The sequence below is a fragment of the Vigna unguiculata genome, chromosome 4, assembly GCF_004118075.2.
Source record: "Vigna unguiculata cultivar IT97K-499-35 chromosome 4, ASM411807v1, whole genome shotgun sequence".
NCBI classification, from domain to species: domain Eukaryota; kingdom Viridiplantae; phylum Streptophyta; class Magnoliopsida; order Fabales; family Fabaceae; genus Vigna; species Vigna unguiculata.
This window is the reverse complement of record NC_040282.1, coordinates 15,452,574-15,473,143: the sequence shown is the minus strand read 5'-3', so window position 1 is coordinate 15,473,143 and position 20,570 is coordinate 15,452,574.

Here is a 20,570-nt window from a genome sequence, read left to right as displayed (position 1 = left end):
TATGGCATTTAATACGAACTTTTGATATGGAAAAATACTAGCTCAAATGGTTGAGAGTACTTAGTTGTGTTGAAAGGACTTGAATTTGAGTCTTATGTATGTCAATTGTGTGTTATTTTAATTATGTTTTATTTTGATAAAGTGTGGATCATGATTAGTTATAATAAAATCTTAGATTTTATAGGAATTATCATGAAACATGAATTAGTTGAATGATTGTGCTTTGACTTGACATTTGTGGCATTTGCATGGTCATGGGTTTGAACCTTGGTAGAGACAAATTGAGTTTTATTTTTGCTAAAATTTATTTTTGGCATGAATGTGAAAGGCCAAAAACCTTAGCTGTCTTGTGGGGCATATGGAAGGGCTGGGAAAAACCCTCTAGTAATGATTATCAATGCATTTTCGTTTTATTAGCCATTAAACATAATTAAGGTATAGTTAAAAGGCAAATTAAGGGAGAAATAGTGAGTTTTGGAGGCTGCCATTGTGGACTACTATGAGGAGAGAAATTGTAGTGTATCGTTGGTTTTAGTGAGTGAGAGGGAGAGCTGAATTGAGGAAGAGCAACGAAGGACGTTGGTGATCAAGGAAGGAACTTCAAAGTAATCAAGGTTGAGCTAGGAATCCAGGTTAGGGGAGCTGCCTTTACGTGTATATTCATTGTATTATGTTTTCGTAACATGATTTCATGCTTGTGGTGCTTGTTTTCTCTTCAATTGTTGGCGTTTTCGCGTTTCTGGATTTCTGCCCAGAAACCACCTGGCGGTGTTCATGGGCTGCTAGGCGACTCATGCATTATAGATCAAGTTTCTAGAAATTTCCAAAAACTGCCTAGCGGTAATCAGGCCCCGTTAGGCAATGCAGGCTCTCTGTGTTTTTTTTATGTGCATGTGAATGGCATTTTGGATGCATTAATGTTCTACAATTGCTTTATGGAGTTTTGTTGTGTGATTGCTGATGTAAAATTACGAAATGGTTATTGTTTGAATTTATTTGGATGTTTGGAGAATTGCATGGGCTTGATGGGTTGCACGGGTTTAGGGTATAACGTGAGTTATGATGATTATGTTTAACAAGAGTGTGATACCATGTTTAAACTATGCATAGATATAGTATGGAACACTAATTGTCTACTAGAGTGAGAAATGGGATAATTAGTGGGATTTGGGAATTCTAGGATTTCTCGCATGTGTAGTGAAAGTTGGGTTTACCCAAAAACTGACGCACAACCTGGTGGTACATACTTGCCGCCAGGCGACGACCAATGTACAACAACCTTTTGGTGGACTGCGTTCTGGCAATGAGATGAGTTCCCACTGGGGTTCATTTTGAATCAGGGAAATGGTATAATGAGACAATGTGAGGAATTACGCAGTGGAGTGTCTAATGTGTGGTTGGTGAACATGTAATAACATTAAACTTGTTCTAGATAAGTTAGAGGAATGAAAGGATAATGTAGATAAGGGGCTGCCAAATTATGAATAGATGTAAGTTGTATGATGAACATGAATTCTGGTCTTTGTTGTAATTCTAATACATAAGATGTCTCACTAAAATGGGCCTAAATTAACCAATGAGAGACTAATGTGTTGTGTGGTTGTTGGGGTTGGCTTGGCTTGAGAGATTGGGTCATAGAGAATAAACCTAGGAATGGGGAGAGATACTTTTACGATAATTGCATGAGTTGGATGGTATCGTTGGTTCCTATGGTGTGTTCCTAAAAAGCATGAGTTATATTGTAAGTTACATGCATTGGTAAGATTCAAATTGCGAAAACATGTGAGGTATAATTATACTTAAGGTGTAGAAGTATAACATAGTAATTGTGTTATGTCGAGATGATTGAATATGTAGTGTGACGAACTTGAGTGATGTGCTTGTGGGTGTTAGGTTCATTAGAACCTGTTCCAAGGTGAAAAACTAGTGTTTTCTCACCATTGGTATAGCGCCTGGCGGCACGAGGAAGATCGCCAGGCGATAGGACCATCAGGGATATCCTTGAACATGTGGCGCCTGACGGTAAGGAGTGACCCGCTAGGCAGTCTGCGCTGTGTTTTCACCTATCAGCGCAAAGAACACTGTGCTCTTTTGGTTTGCATTTTGCATGTTTGTGATGTTAGGCTTGGACCTGGAGATGCTTGTTTGTATCATGAGCGGGTAGGTTCATGGCTGGTGATGAACACATGATAATATGAGCGTGGAGGTTCATATTATGATGCTCTCGTGTGAGAATACGAGTGGGGAGGTTCGTATGTTTCATGCTCACACTTGAGGGCTGCTACAAGCGGGGAGGTTCGTAGCTTTTGGATCACATGTGTTGGACTACGGGCAGGGAGGTTCGTAAAGGCAGTACCACGAGCGGGCAGGTTCGTGGAAGAATGTATATCCTAGGTCCATGTTAAGTAACTACTTGTGTGATTTGGATGTACGTGGTCTACAAGGCTTTAGTGATACCTTAAAGGTTGGCTTGCTAGAGTGTTTCTTGAGTTCTGGCTCAGAACGTATCCCTTGAGTTGTGGCTCGAGATAGGGGTTAAACACGTGACGTTCCTTGAGTTGTGGCTCAAAATGACATCTATTGAGTTGTGGCTCAAGATGGCTGATGAACACGAGGAACCCTTGAGTTGTGGCTCAGGTTGGCGAGTATTGCCAATATGAGTGTGCGAGTTGTGGCTCATACGAATGGATCGAGATAGATTACCCTCCTCAGTATCTAGCTGACGAGTCTGGTAGTCTTGGAACGTTACGAACTATGTTTGTATTAGGAACTCCACCTAGCGTTACGAAGTATGGTCCATAATAGGTTTCCCGTACGTGTTCTACAAGGTGTGGCAACAAAGGCATCTTGAGGTATTCATCTAAAAACATAAACAGGGATAACATGGTGGTGGCCGTGTGGTATGGAATCAAAGGATAGAGTTCCTTTGATGAGTGTACACACACACACACACACACACACACACACACACACACACACACATATATATATATATATATATATATATATATATATATATATTTAAATTGATATATAGTTTGATATTGTTAGCTCATCTTATCTACTTATGTTTGGCAATAATCGTGTAATGCGATACACGAGAGCAGATGATGTTGCAAGCGGTGCTAGTGAGGCATAGAGTCAGAGCGTGGGCTATCTTGGGGATTTTCAGCAGAGTTTATTATTTTATGGAAATTAAAGACTTTGTAATCATATGAATTATTGAACTTGGCTATTGTATTTTGATTTATTTTACGATTTAATAAAGTTCTAAATTTCCCGCATTTTTATTTGGGAAATGAAGTATAATAAATGAGGCTTTCATCATATTTTATTTATTTGATTTTAAATTAGTAATATCCGACTGAGATGTTACACAAGGTACTATTGTCTTAATTTTTACTGTTTCATTATGATTTTAGTGGACTTTTTATTACTGTTTGATTATTATTATTTTCTATATCCTTACAGCTAGTTAGCAAATAAGTTATTTGAAGTTAGACACATCTCACACATTGGGCAGAGGTTTGTGGTGAATATAGATGAACAATCATGCACATGCAAGAATTGGAGTATAAGTGGTATTTCATGCTGTCATTCTCTAGTTGCAATGAAGTGTCTAAGCATAAATAGAGAAGACTTCATCTCAACTTGGTTTAGGAAGTCTACTTATGAAGAAATCTATACCTCCATAATATATGCTATCAATGGTCAAAATTTGTGGGAGATTACAACATATCCTATTGCCTTGCCCCCAATTGAGAGAATATTGTTAAGCAGACCAGAGAAAAAAGAAGACTGGAGCAATGAGAGTTAAGGAAGGATGAAACACGACTACGAAAAGTGGGGTTACGCAAAAGATGTCACATTTGTAGGGAAATCGAGCACAACAGAAGTTCTTGTCCCCAAGCATGTCAAACTCCTCAATATGAACCTACCGAATCATCCCACAAACCTAGTGAATCATCATAACCACATGTGCCACAAACAAAAGGAATACAGGTTACCCAATCATCACAGCAACCAAACCAACCTACTCAATCATCCCAACTAGCTGCACCATGGTCAGAAGTGACACATGTTGCCCAACCAACTGTTCTATCAACAAAGCCTTGTGTGACAATTCTTCCACAAAATAATCCATCACGAGGTGGACCAAACACGAGAGTGAAAGTCAATTCTAGAAGGGGATTACTTCTGAAACCATGACACATCAATTCTATCTTTTGAAGCTGCAAATATTGTTTCCTATTATATTAAGTCCTTTTGTAAAACTTGTGTGAACCTTGAAGAACATATAACAACTTTTTTAATTTGTTTTTTTGGATGAAGACATTTGATAATATTTGTAATTAATTGGTGGATCACACCTTTTATGATGTACTTATGATGTATTGTGGGCACGTTATTACTTATTATGAATTAGCACATCTTGAATCAGATTATGAATTAGCCCCACCAAAATTGATCAATATTGCTTCTTTGATTAAGCCATATTCATGTATTTTTCACGATTGAACGAATTTTAAACCAAGTTATTAATCAGCCCTTCCAAAATTGATCAATATTGCTTCTTTGGTTATACCATATTTATTTTATTTGTCACGATTGAATGGACATCATAAATTGTTTCGAACTTCTAAAATTGTTTCATTCATTTAAAAACATTACATAAAAAAGGACATCAACATCATAGAACCAAATTCTACATCCTAAACATTATAAACTAACTACAACAAATTTAACTTACTAACTCCAATCAGTGACATTGTTAAGCACACCATGGATTTCTTATCAATATTGAGAGTACAATTATGTTAACGACACAAGCAGCCAAAAACCATCCCTATCAACACCTTAATCCATGTTTCAAATATTTAAACATATTTCTCCAAATTACATATCATGTTCCTATCACCATCCCTTTCTTCACACTTCATGAAAGTATCATCCCTTCCTTTGCACTTCTCAATGGTACCCCTTTCTTCAATCCCATTTTCACCCTCATCATTTGAAGTAATTGCACCCAACATCTTCATTTCCACTCTGTGCAAAATAACAACAATTGTTTCCCTCTGTTTGAAAACAAAAATAGAAATAACATACCTTAAATCTATCTTATACCTTGTACATAGGGCAACCCTAACATTGTTTCTCCCCATTCTTAGCAGTTTTCATAGTTCTCAAAACTGATTTTTGTCCATAATGGCAAACAGGTGATACACCCAAACTCCTCGATCCTCCACCACCACGAGAAGATACACTAGGGTTTTGCATCCCCCAACCATTACAAGTGAAAGATGAACAGGAATGGAAAAGCGACATAGCTCACATAGTACAACCACAACATGGAAGAAGAATGAGATGAAAAACTACGATTGATCACCACTGATTTAGGGCTTCAACAAAAAAGTGTAAGACCCGTGAAATTTAAATAATTAAATAAATAATTATTTAATAAATACGGGTAGGGGAGCCTTTATTGCATTTAATGGAGATTGTTATGACGTGGAATAATACTAGCTCAAGTGGTTGAGAGTACTTAATTGTGTGAAAGGTCTTGGGTTTGAGTCCTAGTTAAGCCATTTATGTGTTATTTAAGTTATTATTAATTTTAATAAATGTATGACTATGTGAGTGGTAATATAATCTTAGAATTTTAAGAATTATCACGAAACATGCTTTGGTTGAATGGTTCTGCATCGGTTTGGGCATTGGCATGGTTATAGGTTCAACTTTTGGTAGACACCAATTAAGCTTCTTTTTGCTAAATTTATTTTGGCAAGGATGAGAGGGGTTGGGAACCCTAGCAGCCATGTGAAGGCAATCCAAGGGGCTGGAAAACAACTAATGATGGACCTTGAATGGCAATTACATTACTTTTAATGTCATTTTCGTTTTAGCACATTAAACTACCATTAAGGCACCAATAAAAGGCAAATTTTAAGTGTGGAGGAGAGTTTTTTGTGCTGCCATTATTGGGCATTGGGAGAGGTACGAATTCAGAGAGTGTGTGGTAAGAATTGAGTGCATTTGGGAGCTGAATTGAAGGGAAGCGCTAGGCGGCCTGGTGATCAAAGAGGAAGAACTCTAAAACTCAAGTTTCAAGCAAGGATTTCCAGGTTAAGGGAGCTGGACCACGTTTATTTATGCTCTTGGACGTATATTATTATTGGATTTTATGTTTTTGGAAATTCCCAAAAACTGCCTGGTAGGTGACGAACTGCCGCCAGGCGATGCATATGTTTATGTGTGATTTTTTGGGTTTCGAGTGGAATCGCCTGGCGGCACAAACTGGACCGCCAGGCGATGCTTGCTGTTCAACCCAATTCTGGGTTTTCTGGATGAAGAGCTTGGCGGTGGTGATTGACCCACCAGGCGACGCGAGCTTTTGGTTCGATTTTTTTATTCTCTAGATGTTTTGGGATGATTTCGATAGGGGAAAAATGCTACTCTAACTGTGTGAGAATGATTATATGTCATAGTCATTGGATTAAACGTGGTTTGGGGTCAAATTGGATGAAAATCTCATAGACGTCATGTTAGGGTTGTGAATTTGGGGAATTTAGAGTTGGATTAAATTCAATGGGTTAAATTAATGGAATTTCGTGTGATTGGAAGTTGTATGAAATAAATTGCAAACCTAAACACTTGAGTTGTGAGTATGGAGTCTAAAATCGAAGGGAATCAGAATTGTAAGGGGTGGAATAAGGTTCGCAGGTGTTGAGGAAAGTTTTGGGTTCCTTGAACAGCAAGAACCGCTTGGCGGCACCCAATTGGCCGCCAGGCGCCATACTAGTGAGGCGTAGTGCTCTGATTCACAAAAAATGCTGTTTTTCGTATTTTTCGCGGTACAGGAACCGCCCGACGCTAGTATAGTCCCGCCAGGCGCCACCTTCCCCACTTTTGGGCGCTAGGCGCCACTATTTTTCTGGTTCGCGTAGTTTTCGTAAAACTGCATTTTCCGGTTCGTTAACCGTCCGATTTAGTTGAAACTTTGACAAGTAGTCCATAGCATGTGGTTCTTTAATTTGAACGGTGGAGATTTGATTTGGTGGTAAGTAGCGAGAGATATAAGTTACTCAATATTGCTGATTTTGGAGTCTTTAGAATACATGAATAAGCTCTTGATAATTTCAAGTAACTTCTAATGAAGCATGATTGGGTTATGTGGTAAGTCTCTATCAATTTGAATGTTCCTTTGGGATGGTCACACGTGTTGAGAATTGGTTATTGGTGAATGCATGTGTGTCAATAATAATTGCATTGATGCATATGATATATGGTGATACTTGTGTACGCGTATGATAAAGCCATCTAAGTTGAGATTATGCATGTGAGTCATGTTGATTTCTGGAAGCCTATATTCTTGATTGTGGATATGCTTAATTATAAGAGTAGGATTGATTTTTCCCATGTTTTGGAAAATGAAGCTTAATAAATGAGCATTTAATATTATTATCTTATTTTATTAAGTAAATTCGTAATATCCGGACGAGATGTTACAAAAAGGGTTTTAATTAATAATAATTGACATATATGTTACACTACATTTAAAAATCAAATGACATGTATCTGTTATAAGTTTCACTTTATCATCTCCAAACGTCATTTAAGCCAATTTAACAGAAAAGGCTTGATTGTATCTATTTTTCTAAATTGGGGACTAAATTGAGACAAATAAAAAAAGGACCTACTTGAAATTTCTCTACAAAAATGAGGACTAATAAAATAATTTAACCATCAAATAATGTAAGAATAAATTTTTCTTTTAATTTAATAACTTTTTGTAATAACATATATATTTTGATCAGTGATGAAAATGTGAATGTTGTTAATATGATTTGAAAATCTACAAAACTTTTTGCTTAATTATGAAAAAATATACTATAGACAATATGTTATCCTTGAAATATATTAAGTGATGGTCATATGAAAATACGCTTCTACATATGCATAAATGAAGATTGTGATAAATTTTAACACTTATCACCCACATTAATTTTAAAAGCATTTAGATGCATGATTGAAGACAAACTTTAAATTTAAGGATTTGTTCCATTTTAAGTAATAAATTAATCATTATGTTACACTAATTAAAATCATATAAAAAAAGTTACTAAATATAAATGTTTAAAATATAAGTAACTAAATTGAGTATAATCTAAATAAATGAAAGAAAATTGTTGATTAGTAAAACTATTACGATTATAACCTCTTTTAGATTTAATTAAGTTTATATTTAATTTTAAATTTAAATATGTTTTTGTCCCTAAACTTTCACCTAATTATTTTTATTCAAAACTTTGAAACGATTTAATTTTCAACTTCAGAAATAAATGGATTTAGTATACAACCAATGAAATGGCGTTAAAATTTTGCTGAGGTGTGTAACGACATTCCACTTTGGCATATGAAGTTTGGACACGTTATTATTAGAGTTGTCAAAACGAGTCACTCAACCTAGCCCGACCCACTACGGGCTAGCTAGTGAGCCAACGCAACGCAACTCACTTATTATGAGCTCAAGAAATTTGAGTTCGGCTCGACCCACCACAAGTTGGTGGGTTAAATGAGTTGCCTCACTTAATTAAAAAAATACATTTTTTTTCTTCAATTTAACATTTTTTTAATATATAACCAAAATCCAAAAAGTCCAAACCTATTATAAAAATTTATTTTTTTATTATTTTAGACAATAAATAAATCATTCATTTCCCTTAGAAATTATAATATCCCTACATTATCCCAACGACCACCACCTTCCACCCTCCCTACCCATAATTACTTTCCTCTAATACTTAAATTTTACCTCAATGCAATGCAAAAACACTCTTGAAGATGGAAGAAAGTGAGAAACATAGCCTTCAACGTTGACAAAACCAATTTTACATGCCATTAAGAAACACATTAAAAACCCTTTTCATCATTTCCCACCCGATAACCACTATAGAACCATTACACTCCCCACCACAAATAGAACCACCACCATCCAACCCCATTTTGAATAAAAAGCATTAAAATCTCATCCCTTAAATGGGTGCAAATGAACACATTGAACCAACGAAAAATGGAAGGAGGCAAAGGAGGCTATTACCATTGAAAAAGGAAGAATGAAGGGGAAAGCGGGAATGATACCATTTAGGGTTTTTTAATATAATTTAATCATGGTTAAAATGATGTGATGTTGAAAGGAATGAATAAAAATATTAACATCATTTATGGGACGTGTAGGAAGTAAAAAAGGTAGGTTTAAGAAGAAGCAACCAATGAAGTGTCATGTTTTGTTTTTCATGTTTGGGTTTGTGACCCAACCCAACTCACCACGAATTCAACCTAAGTGAACCGAGTTCTTAATGGGTCGAGTCCATTTTTGGTCCGTACTGAAATTTACAAATTTTGTTTAACTTAACCTAGATCGAACCTGTGGTGGACTGGGTTGGCTCACAAGTTTTAACCCATTTTGACCGCTCTAGTCATTATCCACGTGGCAATTTTTAGCTCCTTCCTCCACATCAGCACCTCCAAAATCCCTTTCTTTTTCCATCCATCATCACCATTTTAAAATTTCCATCACTTCCTTCGTCATTCAAAAAACAAAACCACGCTTTTGCCCTCCAACACTCTCCTTTTTATCAACCTTCACTACCTCCACCTTTATCTTTTTTTTCTTTCATCTTCTCTATGCACTTTCTATCTTCACTACCCAACATTCCACTAATGCATAAGGGGGACTCTTCTTCCCCCATCCACGCTCCCAACAATAGTCAGACCAACGACTCCCTTCTGCCATCACTTACCACCACTGTTGTGTTGCTTCACTGCACATCATCACTAGTGTTGCTACGTCTCTTCATTGTCGCCATCAACAACAAGGGTTGTCATCAGCGTCATTGGTTTCACTATTTTCTTCCTTTGCATGGGAGTTCCAACGTCCATGGAAGATTTCTTATGCACCTCTACATCGTAGCGGTACCTTTAAAAGGGACCTCATTCATGTTGCAACGACAACCATAAGAGAGGGCTACCTTCTTTGCAAATGGGAGCCACATTGTAAGACCCGAGGAATTTAATTAATTAATTAATTAATAAATATGGGCGGTGGGAGACTTTATGACAATTAATGCTAGTTTTTATGACGTGGAAGAGTATTGGCTCAAATGGTTGAGAGTACTTAGTGGTGTTAAGAGGACTTAGGTTTTAGTCCTATGTATGCCGTTTGTATGTTATTTAATTGGTTATTATTTAATAATAATATACTTGATCATGATAAGTGATAATATAATACTAGATTTATAGAAATTATCATGAAACATGAATTGGTTGAATTGGTTGTGCAATTGCTTTAGGATTGAATGGTTGTGTGTTCGAACCTTGGTAGACATGAATTAAACTTCTTTTTTGGTAAAATCATTTTTGGCATGGATGAGAAGGGTTAGAAAGCCTAGCCGTCATAGAGAGAAATTGGAAGGGCTGAGTTAATCAACTGTTAATGGAATTTGATGGCCATTAATGAGTCTTTTAATTCCATTTTCGTTTTTATGAACAATTAAGCATAATTAAGTGAGTTTAAGGTGGAAAAAGGAGAGGCAGTGAGTCTAAGTGAAGGACTGATTTTGGCAGCGTGAAGAGTGCATTATGGGCTAAGTAGAGAGAGTATCAAGAGCTTAGAGAGAACTTGGAGAGGAGACAAGGGTTGGAACGATCGTGAGTAAGGAGAACTTCAGCAATTTCAAGTTTTGGCAAGGATTACCAGGTTAGGGGAATTGTAATTTCGTGCGTAATCTATTGTTTTGGATTGTTGTTGCATGAATTGTATGTGAATATTTGATTCTTGCAATTTCCTGGACTATTTTCGTATTTCTGGAAATTTTCCAGAAACCGTCTGGCGGACCTTCAAAGCCGCCAAGCGACCCATGCCATTGTGTGAAGTTTTTTGGGTTTTTTTCCAGAAACCGCCTGGCGGCACGAACGGCCCACCAAGAAACTCAAACTGCATAACCTAGTTTTTTGGGTTTTTATGAACAACCTGGCGGTGATGACCAACTGCCAAGCGACACGAGCAAGTTTTGTTTGATTCGCAATGTTTCAAGGTGCTAAGTTGATTCTGATGGGGGAAATGGAGCCTTAATTGTTAGTTGATTATTGTATGCTAGTAATTGTGAAATTACACTATGAATGGAAGTTAATTGAAGGAATTAGTATGATTATTCTCTTAGTGTTGAGATGTACGAGATTAAATTGATGTAGGAATCTCATGAAGGATTGCTATGTTCGCATGTAAAGTGATAATTAGACCTTTTGGGAGTATGATTGCATGATTTGATGGCGAAATTAGACCGAAGGGTGCGTTCTGGGATTGGGGAAGGGTTCTAGTAGGTACATCAGAATCTGGATTTTCTAGAAACTGAAGTGTCGCCTGGCGAGATGTAATCTACCGCTAGGCGACATCTTGAAACTCAGAGCATGTGGCGTTTTGTGTAGAATGGGCTCAAGTGGAACTGTTGTAGGTTTGAAGGTTATAGATGAGAAATTAAGCAAAAATGTGTTATTATGTGTAACACCCCCAATTTAGGATGTCACGAGAAGCTATAACTCGTGTTTCTTTTAAAAGTAAAATGATTATTTCCAAATACGTACTTTTGCAAAAATTTATAATTCAAATGTAAATAAGTAGTTCAAAACTTCCATTGATAATAGTAATAAAAAAAATCCAAAGTTCCAATTAAAAACTAGAAAACAAAAGAAATTTTCATAGTCTTCAATATTTGATTGAAATCAACTAAATAAATAATAACCCCCTCCCCCCGAGTTCATTTTATCCTCTCCACGGTCCACTTTGTGCCAGAAAGATTTACAGTACCATCTGCTCCCATATAACACAAACGTTATATGATCATTGCACATACAACAAACAAAGAAACAAATAGGGGTAAGCTGACTATATACAATGATGTATAAAAGATATTCATAAATAAAACATGACAAATAATACTCAACATCGCATTCAAGAAACACTTAAGCATTATGATCACAATTTATATTTGGTTTATACACACAACCCCTAAAATCCAAACAACCATACCAAACCAAACAGACTATCACATACATCTAAAATCCTTAAACATAGTGATCATAATCAAGCTTTGGTTTTCCGCGACCCTTTACCCCACAACAACGTCTAGTTTCCTAGAAATAGATGGTTCGACGTGTCCCACTATCGCAGTCAGATTGTCTCCCATATTTCTCAAGGAATTATGAGTAAAACCGTCGATGCATCACACACCAGACACTATACTCGCAATGAGCCGAAATAAGGCGAAACATCTTTCCCTTTCCCACTGCTTCACACAAGCAAAAGAGTACAACACTCAGACCAATCCTCTACCATTGCTTCACACAGGCGAAGATGACTCCTTTCCACTACTTCACACAGGCGAAAGAGTCTTCACTAGGTCTCTAGGTACGAAAAACCTCACATAACACTTGATTCCACCAAGAGCTTTCAAGCAAGGCAAAACACTCCCAACATGCAACACATGAGAATTACATATTGCCAAAAAAATACACATCATCACATTATGCATGGAAAATAAAGTTCCATCAAAACTCATCAACTTACCAAACAATACATTCAAGCAACAAACTCAATGAATGAAATTCATTCAAACACAAGCATAACATCACACACAAGTAATTATCCTTATACCACAACTTAAACTCATAACAATGCAACCCATGAAAACCAAGAAGGATCACCAACCACGTAACCCATTTATTCACGTCACTTCCTCACCGTGAATCAAAGCCTTACACCCTTCACGCTCCTAACATCCTCTCGTAATCTCTCTCTCGCAAAGCAATATAACCTTATATATATATATATGTGTGTGTGTGTGTGTGTGTGTGTGTGTGTGTGTGGTCCATGGTCTTTATTAATTAAGAAACATGTTGCACCAAAAAGAATGATAAGAAACAACATGATAAAAGCTACATGCATGCATACTATGGGTCGCATCTCAACTTAATAAAACTACACACATGCTATACACCTCACATCAACACTAATATAGGTTAACCTTAAATGAAAAAAAATTGTCATACTTGACCTTACGTATGATACTCCTGGAACACAATACATATTTCGTGTGAAAGAGGAGGACCAAATCAATGTCTAGGTTGCACTTAAATTAAAGAAGTCCAACGTGAACAATCCCATGCAAAAGTAACTTGCACCCTAAAACCATTAATTGTATGGACGTGAAACTAGAGCACTCTCTTGGCTGGTGGAAATGAATTTCTAAAATAATACCTACTGTAGGAACATGCAACCCCAAAAGTTTTAAAGAGAGAGTTAAAAGAATTATGTGGCTGCACTAAAATTTACTCTAGGTTGTCCCATCATCTATCAAATGCTTCAACACTATCTGATGCACAAACATTCAATTAGGTGATTTATATTCACTTGCAATCAAGCCATCCCTCTACGTGTAAAAATATAATGGTTATACTATTAAGGAAAATACCCAAACTATAACCCCAATGACATGTATATACATATCCATGTGCATGAAAAACATGCATGCACACTTTTTTAGATATGAAGGGAATAAAACTAACAAGAAAAGAAAGGAAAACGTGCAGGCCATGTCCTTATTTCAACCACTGCACCATCATATACCATAATGCAACTCAATAACTTAAAGAAAAACAAGTCTTTACACGTGGACCCCACCCATGTACCAACCAAACATTTCACTACACCAATCCACTCATACTCATGCTAAAGGACAACAAAAGTTAAAACAATCACAACAAGCTATTAGAAAAGAAAGGAAAGAAAAATGACCATGGTATACAAAACGTCCAGGCACTGTCACGGGAACCCATTAAGCATACTTCCAAAAGATTAAAACCAAAGAAAATATGGACAACAAAATTTAAACTGCGACCCCTCGTGTTTCTTCATGAGAGAAAATTATGCAGACCCGCATACATGAACAAAGGACCAACCCACATGTAAAAACTTGGATCAAAGTACACCTAAACCTACTTAGAGTTATGTTGTTCCATCAAAGCTAAAAGTGTCCTAAATCCTAAGCTAGCTTGGCTTATGCCCACACATGACACCTCTACCGAAAAGCATATATAATGAAAAAAAAAACAATAGGTGGCCCTAAACTCCCACACCACTACCTCCAACCAATGCTTGACACCTCTCATGCATGCATTAAAACTCACAAAAACCACCCATGCTGCAAATACTACATATCACATAATCGTGGAGCAAAGGAAAAAAACATGATCACATACGTTTGTGAAAAGAGAACGGAGACCCAGTAATGAAGCGTACAACACGGCATCACATTGAGCAAGAGAAACAAATAGGCAGAAACATGGTTTACAAGTCAAATACCAGGTTCGAACTCCACACACGCACAAACGAAAACCACATGCAATTTCATTCCATTCACGAATTCATACTCTTCAAATTTTCATCCATCAAAAAACAAAAGATAAAACAAAGGTTCAACTTCAAACAACAACAGAAAGTAACCTCAGCTTCCCCTACTTGGATTGCCTCTTTCACTCTACGTTTCTCCCGTAGCCTCCAACTCTAGCCAAAACCCTAACTTTTAACCTATAAACCCCCTCTCACGCACAATCTTTCTGTTAATATTCTCCAATTTAAATTTATTTTTCTTGCCCATTGTATTACTTCTATATAACAATTCAAAAAGATAGAGAAGATAAAAAATAACAACCATATCTATGTATATATTTATACGCATGCTGTAATGGCAAAGAAAAATAAGCACTACATGTGACCAAACTCAATATAAAGAAAGAGAGAGAAAAAAGATACGAAAAACGAAATGCAAAGGAAAAACAACCTACACTTTCCACCAACCAAGTTCAAACCAACGTCCTTACACACATAACACATATAACAACCATTAAGCTATATGCTTATTCATGATATCATGTGCGCTTATATGTTTATAAACTTTCGTTTTAAATAAATCATAATTAGATTAAATACTTAAATTAAAAAAATAGCATCCTAACTCAATAATTAAATTACTTCTTCCATTTTAAATATCATCCACTTTATAATCTTACCTCAAAATCCTATGTCTTTCTCGGGTCTTACATTATGGATTACCTTGTGTTAAAAGTGATGTGTCTAATATAGCCCAACCAAGAGGGGGTGAATTGTTTTAAAAAGAATGTTGAATACTATCTTTAATCTTTATAACCCCAATAACTAGTTTTCTACGTTTGTATTTAATGGACTGATTTAATCAATTAGGAAAGGCATAAAAGATGAAAGAAGCAAAAGAACACAAGAATTTTTATATTAGTTCAATTCAAGATGAATCTACGTCCAGTCTTCTCCTAAGCAACCCAAGCTTAGAAGGATTCCACTAAAATAATAGAGTTACAAGAATTACAAGAACATCTATATAATTCAATACCCTAAAGACTAAGGAGCTTGATCTACAAATCAATAACTCCCATTAGAGGCAATGCCTCCACAGAATTGCACCTAGACCTTCACTCACACAGTGAATCAACATTGAACAGAAATACAATTCAAAAGACAATAAGGAACGAATACACCTAATGAATGTGCAAATGTGACACTCAATCCTAATGTCACGCTTGACCCTCTAAGATTCAATCCATCATCAATCTTTTTGAATTTCCAATTGAATGATCTCCCAAGAAAGCAAGAACTTTGCAAATCTCAACCTTAGAAAAGTTTTTCAAACTGATTTCAAATCTGTTTTTAAATCAAAGTTTTGCTGTTGAGATTAGTGGATTAGGGAATTTACCTAATCGATTATCGTGGGTGAATTTTCAATACATCAGTGCAGTGGCTTATGATAATCATTAGTTAAATATCCAATCCATTACCAAGTTCTGCATTTGACATATTCAAGAGTTTGACAACTAATCTATATAGTTCAAGTTATGCTTACATGTAATCCTAGATATACAACACCTATTCAAATAATAAGTTCTGGACTAAGCCTAAAATAGTGATACAAGGTGTTTGTATGACTTTGGACATCAGCAAAATCATCTTTGTTGGATTGAGCAAGCTCCCCCTTTCAACACCTTTGATGTTAGAGAGAAAGTATAACTAAAAGAGTTGGATGGGAATTGCATATTTGAGTGAGTTGGTGTTGTAGTTATGGTTGGGGTTGAGTTATAAAATGATGCATTGGCTGGTCTAGGGTAATCATAACCAGGATAATTATGTTCATATTTTTACCTGGTAGGTAAACTACTATTAGGTGTGTATAAAGGTGCCTATGGCATGTTAATTGTGAAGTGAAGGTGTTTTCATGATCATAACAAAAAATAGAATACTAGTTGGGGAAAAATATGGATTTTACCTAAAGGTCTTAGAGTCTCTTGGAGTGGAATGGCTTTGTGGTTAATTGTTGAAATGATATGGTTTAGAAATGTAAAGATCCATACATGTATATGAATAAAGTTACACTGGTACAAAGGATTGTTATGAGTAATAGAGGTTGGAATTCTATTATGGTAATTACAGAAATTGGGGAAAATCAGGTTGTAGTGGAAAAACCAGTAGAACTTGTTGTACTGGTGTAGCGCTTGGTGGTGGGGTTGGAGCTACTAGGTGATAGCTACAATTTCAGGGACTGGTGTGACGCGTGGCGCCTTGTGGTGAGGGTCGTCCCACCAGGCGATACTTGTAGAGGTAGTGTATTCAGAGGCGCTTGGCACCGTACGGTAGAAGGGTTCCGCTAGGCAGTTTGGAACTTGATTTCGCGTGGCGGCTCTATAGCAGTACCAAGCGATAATGTTGTGGCAGAATGTTTGTATGCTTTAGATGTGCGTGGTCTACAATGCTTTGGTGATACCTTAAAGATCGACTTACTAGAGTGTTCCTTGAGGTGTGGCTTAGAATAACATCTCTTGAGTTGTGGCTCGAGATGGCGGATTTACACGAGGAATCCTTGAGTTGTGGCTCAGATTGGCAAGTGTTCTCGTTGTGAGTGTACGAGTTGTGGCTCGTATGGATGAGTCCAGAAAGATTGCCATCATCGGTATTTAGCCAATGAGTTTAGTAGTCTTGGGACATTACGAACTATGCTTCGTATTGGGAATTCCACTTGGCGTTACGAAGTGTGGTCCATAGCAGGTTTCCTGCTCGTGTTCTACAAGGTGTGGCTTGTAAGTGTGGCAGAAAGGGCATCTTGAGGTATTCCTCTAAAGGCGTAGAACATGGATAACATGGTGGTGGCCATGTGGTAATGAATCAAAGGATATAGTTCCTTTGATGAGTGTATGCTTATATCCAATTGAATTGTTATATATGTTATCTGTTAGCTCACCTTATCTGTGTGTGTTTGGCGATGATCGTGTAATGTGTTACACGAGAGCAAATAATGTTATAGGTGGTGCCGGTGAGGCATAGAGCCAGAGCGAGGCTAACTTGGGAAATCTTTTTATGGAGTTTATTCCTTTATGCATTTTAAAGACTTTGTAAACACTAATGTTATCAGACTTGAAATTTGTATTTGATATTTATGTTTTGGTGGATTTTGAATAATTAGCGATGTAATACAGTTTTAAATTTCCCGCATTTTGGGAAAAGATAACATAATAAATGAGGTTTTATTTATATATTTTATTTTATTTTATTTAAATTAGTAATATCCGACCAGGATGTTACATTTGGTATTAGAGCTTTGTTTTCAAATGATTTTTGGGGTCTATAAGTATTGAGCCTATCGAGTTTTTCTTGCGAGACTATTCTGTTGTTATTGATTGTTAAATTTTGTTGCGTAAGTCTTAATTAGAGTTGTTTGATGTGAACAACTAAAAATGTAGCGCGCTTAGGCTATGGCAAACAAGAGGAGAACGAATACTGCTGGGGCTGATGAGATTGCACACGTAATCCATCGGATGGTGGATGCTATGCAGCTTATGGCGGTGCAGCCTAGAGCCATGGTCGCACCTACTCGTCCAGCGACTATGGAGGATTTTATGAGACAAAGGCCAGTTAAGTTCATTGGCAAGGCCACTCCAGACGGGGCAGATGCATGGTTGAGGGAGTGCGAGAAAATCTGCCAAGTGATTAATTGCAGAAATGCACAGAAGTTGACCTTCGATTCACCGTGGCCAGAACATTCACGTCAAACACACAACACACATCTCTTTAAACACCAACCTCTATTGAAAGATGTGTGGAGGAAGAAGCAAGGGGATTTTAGAGGTCCTATGATGGAACGAAGGAGTTTAAGATGGTGATAGTGGGTGGAAGAAGAAGGGTGTCGCAAACAAAATCATGATGAGATGACGAACCAAAAAAGAAACGAGTTTTCAAAGAGATTTGGAGTCGCCACCATACTTATTTTTCGAAAACTATGGAAAACCATAAAGATAAGGCAAGCTCGCGAAAAACTAGATTTTGGATCTGGGAGTCAGTTACACGTAGGGAAGGTATTAGCAGTCTATAACGCCTACCCGAGGGCGATACTTTTAATTAAACATGCAAGTTGATGTGATTTTCAAAATGTTAATTTTCCCAAAAAAAAATGAGACAAATAATATTAAATGAAAAAAAATATATTTGTTTTAGTTTTTTTAGCCTGACAAAATGAGAAATCAGGGTTATGTAGTTCTTTTAAAAGATATTTGGAAAACTATTTCAAAAATGATTTAATTTTTTGGAGGTAAACTTGACAAGGGCCGACCTTGCTCATACGTATCTTACAATGGAGAATCAAGGATCACGTAGTTCTTAAAAAGACTTTTTGTTTGAAAATGTTGATATTTTTATATTTTGAAAATTTTATATGTTTTTGGTATTTTTGAATTATTTGAAAGTAGGTGCCACACGACGTGAACGATCGGACAGACACAAAAAATTAAAAGAGAAATATTTTTTGGTATTTTTTCTATTTTTGTGAATTTTTATGATTTTCAAATATTTTTTATTTTTCAGAAAAATAACATGTATACAAAGAAGTTGAGATTAAATAAATAAATAAATAAAAGCTAGGTTAAAAAAGAAACAAGTTGTATGGGGGTGTAGGCTATAAACGGCGGGGTGCAATGAGTAAAAGTTGAAAGTAAAGTGAAGATAGAAGGAGAGGTGTGAACTATGAAAAGTAGGGTGTAGTCAACAAATGGGGACAATAAGTGCAAGGCGTAAACAACAGGTACCACAACATAATAATAAAACATAACCAAAACAAACAACAGACATAGAGGTGTACAGTTAACAGAATATGGAGTGCGAAAAGGAAAAATAAAGAGGTTAAACATGATAAAAATTGAAACAAGTGGTGATGCATGTAGTGTAGCACAAAGGTGCAGCGAGTAAATGAATAAAATTGGTCCAGAAAACAAACACAACAATTCAACCAAATAAAGGGGTGTAGAGATTAAAAAAGGTGGTGTGCAAGTAAATAACATGGTCAAACCCAAAGTTCTTTCTTTCTTTCTTCCTTATAACACCAAAACCAAGGTTTCACTAGCCAACACCTGATTCGGATCTCGTCGCCGCTCATCTTCAGACGGCCAGTGTTGTCACCGCTGCGATGCTCGTTACTGAGAATGTCACCGGCGCCGCTAATGCAGAAGAGGACCTTGTGATTTCTCTTCTTCTTCATTTTTTCAACGTGTACGAGAGAGTGCCCTGATCGCGACTCCTATTATTGAATACTGAAATTGATTACACATTTAAAGCCAAAGGAAACTAAAGTAACTGCTTCATTACTCGCGCATAATGTAATGGGATAATAGACTAATACTTTAGCTAGAAAATAGCTCTAATCCCTAAAAAATAGGTCCAGTTATTGACTTGGTTTATTCACAAATTATAACTGCTAAACAAGAATGAAAATCAATTAAAAGCAATTTAAAAATAATTAACTACTAATATTCCGCCCCCCCCCCCACCTCTTAAACTAGATGCTTGCAAGTATCTAGTTTATTTCCTGTGCTTCAGTCATTCCCAGCATGCTTCTAAGTTTTAAAATTGTTCCAATTTGAGTGGTTTGGTCATGATGTTTGTTGCTTGGTTCTGTGTATTGTAGTAATTGAGATGAATCCTTCCATCCTTAACTAGATCTCTTAAAAAATGAAATCTAACATTAATGTGTTTAACTTTTCCATGAAAAATTGGGTTCTTGGACAATTGAATGGCTGAATTACTGTCACATAACATCAGAACATTATTTTCCTTGTTGAAACCAGGAGTCTCCATGATTCTTTTAATCCAAATGCTTTGACATGCACAAGAGGCTGCACCTATATAATTAGCTTCTGTTATGGATAGTGTAACTATTGGTTGCGTCTAGAGGACCAAGAAACTACTCCAGATCCTAAGAAGAAAACAAATCCTGAACTACTTTTTCTATTATCTGAGTCTCTAGCAAAATCACTATCTATATAGGCAATTATACTAGTGTTTTATCCTCTCTTGTAATATATCCCAAGCTTTGTAGTTCCTTTCAAGTATCTTAGTAGTCTTTTAGTTGTAGTCCATTGAGCCTTAGTAGGGTTGGCCATGAATCTAC